The sequence below is a fragment of the Hesperophylax consimilis genome, chromosome 16 (genome assembly GCF_061612785.1).
Source record: "Hesperophylax consimilis isolate HC1 chromosome 16, BYU_Hcon_1.0, whole genome shotgun sequence".
Taxonomy (NCBI): Eukaryota; Metazoa; Arthropoda; class Insecta; order Trichoptera; family Limnephilidae; genus Hesperophylax; species Hesperophylax consimilis.
Window position 1 is genome coordinate 7,123,591 of NC_142851.1, and position 9,331 is coordinate 7,132,921.

The following is a 9,331-nucleotide window of genomic DNA, read 5'->3' on the forward strand; positions in this document are numbered from 1 at the left end:
AAAAAAATGTATCTACTACGGTATTGTATATCTTAAAAAGGCCTACAGAACAGTTGACGATGGTATATGTACATAAATATATCTTTAAATAAATAAATATATATATATATATATATAAATATAAAAATATATATATAAAAATATAAAAATATAAAAAAAAATATATATATAAAATATAAAAAATATAAAAAAATATATATAAATATATATATATAAAAATATATAAATATATATATATATATATATCATAAATATATCCTTTATCTCCAAAGAATAACTCACAGCAACGCCGGGTACCTACACGTCAGCTAGTTCTCTATAAATTTAACATTTCGTCTGTGCCTATTAATACAGGTGTGCAGGAAGTACCCGACAGACTTTAAGCCCCGCATACCCAATAATTTTTACCGACTTATAACAAGTTTCACGTTAACTCTTTAAGTTTTTAATTTCCAAAAAAAAAGTAATTTTTGAATATCTAAAAATTTGTTAAACCGAAACGTTAATTATATGAAATTCCCTCGATATAAAAAAAATCTGAAACTCCTAAAATTATTAAAAACACGATTTGTTCTGTTAATTAATATGTTATAGGCATGAAAAATTTACAGTGTATCTTTAAATGCAACTAAAGCATTTGTCGAGACATTTTTGCTCTATTTCAAAGGATTCGGGTTTTATTAAATATTTTCACGTTTTAAATAAATTATTATCGTTTTTTTAATATTCGCGCGCTCCCTCTAACAATCGTATTTCAGATCTCTCTTTAAAATCATAATTAAGATCTTTAGAATATAATTGTGCTTGAACTTCGCAAAATAAAATATAACACACTTATTTGGCGATGTTTTTTCTAACGCAAATCAAAACCGGCGGCTGGTGGTAAGGGGAAACTTAAACCTTATCGCCAGCTACATAAGGAGTATTATTGTTAGCGGATCGTTTCCAAATATGGCATAACGTGGTGCATTTGATTGCGAAACACGCGCACATCGCATTTAATATTGTTTATAGTAAAAGCATTCCTTACAAACAAAAACAAACAGAAAATGGTGCATGCGGTCTTCCACGAAATATATACACAAAATGGCGCATGCGGTCTTCTAGGTGAAATAAACATAAAATGGCGAATGCGGTCTTCCACGAGATATAAACACAAAATGGCGCACGCGGTCTTCCACGTGATATAAACACAAAACGGCGCATGCGGTCTTCCGCGTGATTTAACACAAAAGAAAAAGCTTAAATAACATACCAGTTGTAACATAAATAATGGTTTGTTTTTGTGCCAAATCAAGGTAAAAGTTGATAGATTTTATTCGTGATAACTTCAATAATACGAACACTTGACAAGCCGGCATTGTGTTAAATCTATTATTCTCGGTAGCGACTTCAACATTTTAAATTAACCATTTATTCACACCACAAAAAGTAACCTATTTACAAGATAGCAAAAAAGCGACAGTTGACTTGTATACCGAATCATAGGATTTATTTTAAAATTATCTTAATCGCATCAAAACATCTATGTAAAGAAACGCTTATTGATGCAATTTGTTTCCGTTAAATTACTCGATTTAAGACTTTTTTAAATCTACTATTAAATTTATTGATAAAATAAGTGCCTGGCGAATCGATCTGTGTTGCCTCTGAAATAAATTTTCTTATTTCTGAATTAATTTTTAGTGTTGATTTAGTGGTGTCAAATGACTACAAAAAAATTGTAAAATGACAAGCGATTTGAATAGACTTGAATTGAATATTTGATAATCGAAACCATTCGATAACATAATCGGAAACAGTGTCTGAAAATTATTTGACGAAAGTAAGTTTAAGTTTGTAATAATTGCAAAGAGACATATCTAACAATGAATGTGAAATGATGAATGGCAGATGTGGTCTTGGATACTTGGGGCACATTATTAACCAAGACCTATCAGACGATGGCGATATCGAACGACAAAGGAGAAGCCTAAGCATAGTGTCTAATATGATTGCCCGCAGATTTTGCAAATGTAGCAATACTATTCAACGCATTCTGTACCGGCCTGTATACGTGTGAGACATGGTGTCACTACAGAACTTGCTCAATAAAACGACTCCAAATCTAATATAATTACGCATGTAGAATCATATTTGGATACCGAAGATACAGCAGCGCATCGACAATGTTCACGGAACTAGGACTGAATAGATTTTCCGGCCTGATGAGACACCGGGTCACTGGAGCCAGGATGCGGCTAATGGCCTCCGCCAACACGGCGGTGACCGCAGCCTACCAGCACCAAGCGCCACTCCTGAGTGAGCGCTGGGCCCAAGCTCACTCAAGACCACGCCCTACATACTTGTCCTTAATTGCTAATTTATTTTTCTTTATCTTTTTTTCATTTGGGACGTGTTAAAATTTATTATTATAATTTTTATTTACACAAAAAATTGGTAATTTCATTGAAATTTCAATTTCGCTGTAAAAAAGGAAAAGACGACGTTTTTCTGAACGAAGTGTTGTAACTGGGGCTCATCAATAAAGTTGAGGTATGTTATTATAGCCTTCTTTAACTATCTTCCGTACAGTTAATCTAGGTACAAGCGAGTATGTAAATGTCTCAGTCAAGATATTATTATTGCAGTAATTACATATTATCTACGTAATTGTTATAAAAACAAAGGTTAAGCTATTTCGCCGGCTCATTGCAAATTATTATTTTATTATATCACGATGATAACTTGATGATAATCTTGCATAACTTTAAAAAAAGTATTCCTACTTGTAAAATATATACGCCAGTGACGTGCAGTCCATAAGGCTGAAAAGCTGCGCCTAACCTAACAAAAACGAACTGTGTTGTATGCGTTCAAAAAGAAGAAGAAGTTTTCTGAAACTGGTTTGAAAGGGAGATATATAAATGCGAATGATAGAGGGGGCTAGCTAATATGATGAAAAACGATTATAATTATTGGGCGTAAGTGACTGTTGTGAAAATATTTAAAAAAAACACGAATTATTTAAAATAGAGAATCTCAAACATTTGAGTTAAGTACCATTTAATGAAATACTGTGATTTTTTCACACCTATAGCATTTTAAATAACAGGACCAGATGTGCATGGAGAGAAATTGATTTTTACTCTCACGATAAATTAACAGGCTTATTAATAAAACAAAAATTTTAAAATGTTTTATCGATTTGCCTTGATCATCATCATGAAGATACAAAGTATTTTAAAATGTTTTATCGATTTACCTTAATAATCATCATGAAGAAACAAAGAATTTCAAAATGTTTTATCGATTTGCCTTGATCATCATCATCATGAAGAAACAAAGAATTTTAAAATGTTTTATCGATTTACCTTAATAATCATCACGAAGAAACAAAGTATTTAAAAATGTTTTATCGATTTACCTTAATAATCACCATGAAGATACAAAGAATTTTAAAATGTTTTATTGATTTGCCTTGATGTGTTCCGAGCATACTTCACTTTTTTTCCATCGAAGAAATTTCATATAATTACTTTCCAAATCGACAACTGAAAAGAGATTATCTTTTAAAAATAGCATATGTTATTTTAAGAGCCTAAAAACGTGTTCAAGTGAAGTATTTTATATATCGGTGGAAATTAGGATGCGGGGCTGAAAGTAAACAAAACTATTTTTCTTTAAAATGTACTGTTTTCAAAATTTGTGTCTCAAAAGTTCTTCGTTGATAAATTATTTCTATTTTCAAAATTATAATTTTTATTAATATACACACTTGACCATTTACAAATTTCCGATGCCCTTCACACTGCATACTCAAACTTGAAACATACTCTTTGGTCTTAGAGCAATGCACGCCACTGATATAGGTACATGGGTATGTATGCTTTCAATGTTACGTAAGTACACAAATGCACGCCACTGACATACGTAGGTATGTATGTTTTCAATCTTACGTAAGTACACAAATGCACGCTACTGACATACGTAGGTATGTATGTTTTCAATCTTACGTAAGTACACAAATGCACGCCACTGACATACGTAGGTATGTATTTTTTTAATCTTACGTAAGTACACAAATGCACGCCACTGACATACGTAGATATGTATATTTTCAATCTTACGTAGGTACACAAATGCACGCCACTGACATACGTAGGTATGTATATTTTCAATCTTACGCAAGTAAACAAATTTTTGTTCAATTAGCAAATATTTCTAAAATGTTCAATTGAATTTTCACACAATATTAATTTCCCACGCAAAAATGACATCAATGGGCATTGCGTTACCTTCCGTTTATATCTGACACGCTTCAAAGATAAATATAATAATATACTTTTATGTACGATTACAATTTAAAATATTATTTTAAATTTTTACACGAATAAGATAATGCCAGTGTTTTAGCTAAACGGTAAACTTTTGATTTGCAGGTATTTTTTGTGATGTTATGTAATATGAATGCAGAAATGCCAACAAACTTAGCGCTTTATTACAGGTTTGCATTAGGCACAGGTGATTTACTAGCATTATTTATCATTTATGTCTCTTGAATGAGAGATATTGCATATTATGTTATCCCGCATAACCGAATATTACATAATGATTTCGACATAGTTTGCCAAAGTATTATTAACGGTATTATCGGATGGGGCGGTGCAAATGACAACATACTTACTTCACTAATTAAAACCCAAAAAAGCATCAACTTATTTAATATTTTTTTATCATAAATCATTGATATTCCGAGTATTTAAATAATAACAAAATTGATTACGAAAAGCTGCCACAAGGCGGACTGACTGCAGGTTCTACCATTCTTCTCTAATTTAACCCCTCTAGCATTTTAGGGTCAGATTTAACCGGGTGTCCATATTTTATAAAAGTATTTTTCTATATTTTTTCTATCACGCGGAAAACTTTTTTTTTTGACGTTAGAAAGAAAAATAATAATTCTTTCCAGTTTGCATCAAACTTTTATACTGGTCGCCATTAATAAAATCCTAAAAATAGCAAAAATTAATAATTCATATTTCGTTGCTATCGCAACAATTGGTTTAACTTTAAAAAGTATTTCTTATTTTTTATTACATGAACGAGATAAAAGTGAAGAAACAGTTTTCTAAAAAATTCCCCAAAAACCGAATGTGTTTTCGAAATATCAAATTATCTCATTTTTTCTACGTTTGGCGTAAAAAATAAATATAAATGTGGTTGGAATTTCTGACAACATTTTTCACTTTTGATACAATTTTTTTATTATTTAGAAATAGTAATGTTTATTTTAAATGCGTACACCGGAAAGATAATTTTATCTAGTTTCTAAAATAGTATGTGTATGTTTTTACGGAAAATTAAAAAATAAGATGTATATAGCGCATTTGAAATACACATAAAATATCGCACACTGAACAAAGTGTTGAAATTACTGAAGGGTTAATAAACACAACACAATCATTTATTTAGTAAATTTAGTTACATTCAATTTGACGACAATGTCTACGTGTCACTGTTTTTTTTCTTCTGATTGTAGCTGCTTCCTTTATCATATTTCCACTATTCCTCCCTGGATTATTATTAGGGCAAATTTTGAAGATATCTCAAATTTAAACACACTTGGGCGAGTACATTTTTACGAATTTTTAAATTCCTCCGCGTATCAGTTTGGTAAATTTTGTATCTCGAATTCAAATAAAACAATTGGGCGACTCCTTTTTTCAATGGTCAATGACAATGTCATTCAATCTTACGTAAGTACACAAATGCACGCCACTGACATACGTAGGTATGTATGTTTTCAATCTTACGTAAGTACAAAAATGCACGCCACTGACATACATAGGTATGTATGTTTTCAATCTTACATAAGTACACAAAAGCAACTTGATAATTTAGTGAAAAAAAAATTACATGATTTTAAAACTTTTAAAGCACTTCCCGGCAAGATCGAAAAAAAGATGAAAGGGCGTTTGTCCATACAAAAATTATACGTATTTACACAAAAAAAATAAAAACATACACTTTTTGCACATTTATAAATAATTCAATTGAATTAACTATTTAAACACTGTGAAAATTATTATGAATGTTCCTGTCACTGACGAAATGATCAACAATCTTCCCATCATAGCAAATAAATAACTCTGTTCTAATACAATACTCCTTTTCGTAAACACAAAACACAAGAAATAACAACTAACGTATTACAACTAACGTACAACTAACCTACGGAAACTTGAGATCTCAGGGTCAAAAACATATCCAACAAGTAACTACAAATAAAAAAATGTGCAAAAAACTACCTATACGTTGGTACTACACAAAAATTCCACCCTCATTAAAAAATCCAACAATATTTTAACATTTAAATCTCTAATAAAAAGTTGGATACAAAACAAAGGAAGATCAGAAATAGAAAATATACTGACACTAAATATAGACTAAAACCGAAACCACTCAATTGCATTAAAAATACTATTTATTAATAATTATTTCAGAAACAACACTTTATAATATATTTATAATTACTTCATATCATCCATACTACTAAATTTTAATAAAATGTAAATGAAATCCCCAGTATACGGGAGGTCGCAGCGAGGATATAATTATCTCTATTTGTTACAAAAAGGAACATAAAAAACATTTATTATTAAACAACTAACGTGCATAACAACTAGGTAACAAACGAACTAACCATCGCGCCGTTTCCACATAGAGAACGAACCGTCACAGAACTCTTTCTTGGCATAAAACTATTTACTTAATACATCTGGAGGATGTCACTAAACCAGTATCAGTACACGCGCCCTACATGAGGTGCTGTACCTATCATGACATATAATAGAATTCACTGGGTTGACGGATGACGGGTGCATGTCACCCCGGATTGAGGAATTTCCTTAAATCGCTGTTGAGTCGAGTTCAACAGATGGCGACGAAATATGGAATTATTTCTATTTTAGCTGACACAATCTTGGAGTTCATTTGAGGCCATCCCCACCAGCTGTAGTAATAGTTGGACGATGTATTTTTACTCCAATATTGTCTCAGCTAATATGTTCCATATCTTCTCTCTGTTCAGAGCCGGTTCTGTGCAGCCACAATTATAGCAGTCCACTCCGGGCGTGAACTTGCTAAGGCGCCAAGGAGCCGAGAAGCGCTGATAATAACCTAACACAGCATCATTTAGGTTTATACAAGCAACTTGTCAGCTCTCGACATAAACCAAATCAAGTTATAAGTATGGGCAAAGTAGAACTGAATAACTGCTGACCCAGTGCAAATTAAAAGTGTGACACGTTACGTTTGACAGCCACCACTGGTGTGGACACGGTCTGGAGTACGAGTTAAATATCTATGGATTTGTTGCCTGCTAAACTCAGGATACAGAAGCATTCCGATAGACCCTGGCTGTCTTACCAATGGCCGGATTAAAAATATAAACCTAATTGACAAATCCCTCTGATTAACTAATCACTATGGGTTCATTGTAACCGAAACAAATATAAAGCAGATTCTTGCAATGGACACGGGTCATTATAGTATGGGGAAATTACGGTTTAACTAATTAGATGTATTACTAAATGTTTTAAACGATTGTATCAAAAGCGAAAACACGAATGCAAGGCCCTTATACAGGAGCGGGCTTAACAGTACGCTGAATGTTCACAGGAATAGGCCCATCTCTAAATAGTATAAAATAAAGTCGCTATCCGCGTCTGTCTGTTTGTGCGCTTACTTATTCTAAAATACGCAACGGATTTTGATAGGGTTTTCACTATCATTTGGAGAATTTCTTCCTAAAGGTTTATGTATATAATACATGAATATTAAATTCATAGAAAGTAGAGACAAGTCGATGTTTTGTAATCAAGTCGTAAATAAAATATTTTCGGGTGCTTACATATTGCCAACGCTGGCTAAAACCTTACATCGAAATAATGTACTACGGAATTGTATATCTTAAAAAGGCCTTCAGAAAAAAGATGCGTATTGTAGAAATAATCCCCAGCAACGCCGGGTAAACGTCAGCTAGTATTTAAATAATTAACTTAAGAATTTCTAAAAAAAACACGGTTTGTTCTCTTATATAAAACGTTACAGTTATGAAACGTTACAGGTCTTGATAACTAGATTCTTGTACCCGCCTTCAAAGTTGGCGTGGTAAAGCCGGCCTTAAGCCTTGTTTAAGGCCGTTATAATAGTTGTATCTCCGGATTTTCTTTTTTTAACTCGGTATGTTAATATGGATTATTTATTGTAATCATGTTTAATTTGTAGAAATTAATTTTAATTTTTAGTTTTTCTCTTATATTTCTAAATTTTTTTTATAATTAACAACAAAAAAAACAGTTTATTTATAAACAAGTTCTGTTGTTTAGTTTTTATTATTATTATTATTACTATTACGCGTGACAGCTGTTTCGCCTTCACAGTTTGATAATTTTTGTAAATTGAATAATAATATTATTGAAATAAAATTTAAAAAAATAATAATAAAGATTATCTTAATAAATAAATGTCTGTATTTTTTTCGTATGAGGTCTCCTCAAAAGATATAATCAAGTATTTTGGTTAAATCCGTCCCTGCCCCTTTAAAATCATGATCAATCAATCCATCTGTAAATCATTTATAAACCTGATTGAGTCTGTTGAATAGTTGAACTGGAGCAACGTTCACTTCTCCTTTCGTTGCGACATGTTTCATGGGTTTTCTAGCAAGAATTATTATTGCGTTCGTTGACCATGTGCCCCAAATAAACTGCGGCAGGTACTATATCACTTTGGTAAACCAGTTGGTTATATAGTATTATGCATCTTGCATCTGCAGCCCACACAGATACTGCTCTGGTAACACCCAAAACAGGATCCTGTTTATATTTCAAAATCCAATAAACTTATTGTAAAAGTTTGGTCTGTATAAACAGTTGCAAAATTACTCTGTGGCGTCATTTTAAATTAAATGAAAATAACCAAATTTGTTTACACCTCTTAACTCACATATAATTGCCTTAGTTGACTTTAAAATCATGCAAATTTGAATTCTTTAATGGCCTGTATTTTATAATTTAAATCACAAATAAATAAAGTAGCACAGATATTTGATATATCTTTGTATTAAAAACATATTTTTTCAGTTTAGTTGGGTATTTTGGCCTCAACCAAATTAAAGTTATTTTGAAAAGGGCCAAGCAGCCGATCCCTAGGGAACACCTTTGAGTAAAAATAATTATTTTGTATTTGCCAACCAAATTTTGGAAACAAATCATTATTTTGACATAAATAAAGGGTAAACGTTTTTACATACAAATACAATGGGATTAAAATTAGACAACTTGGC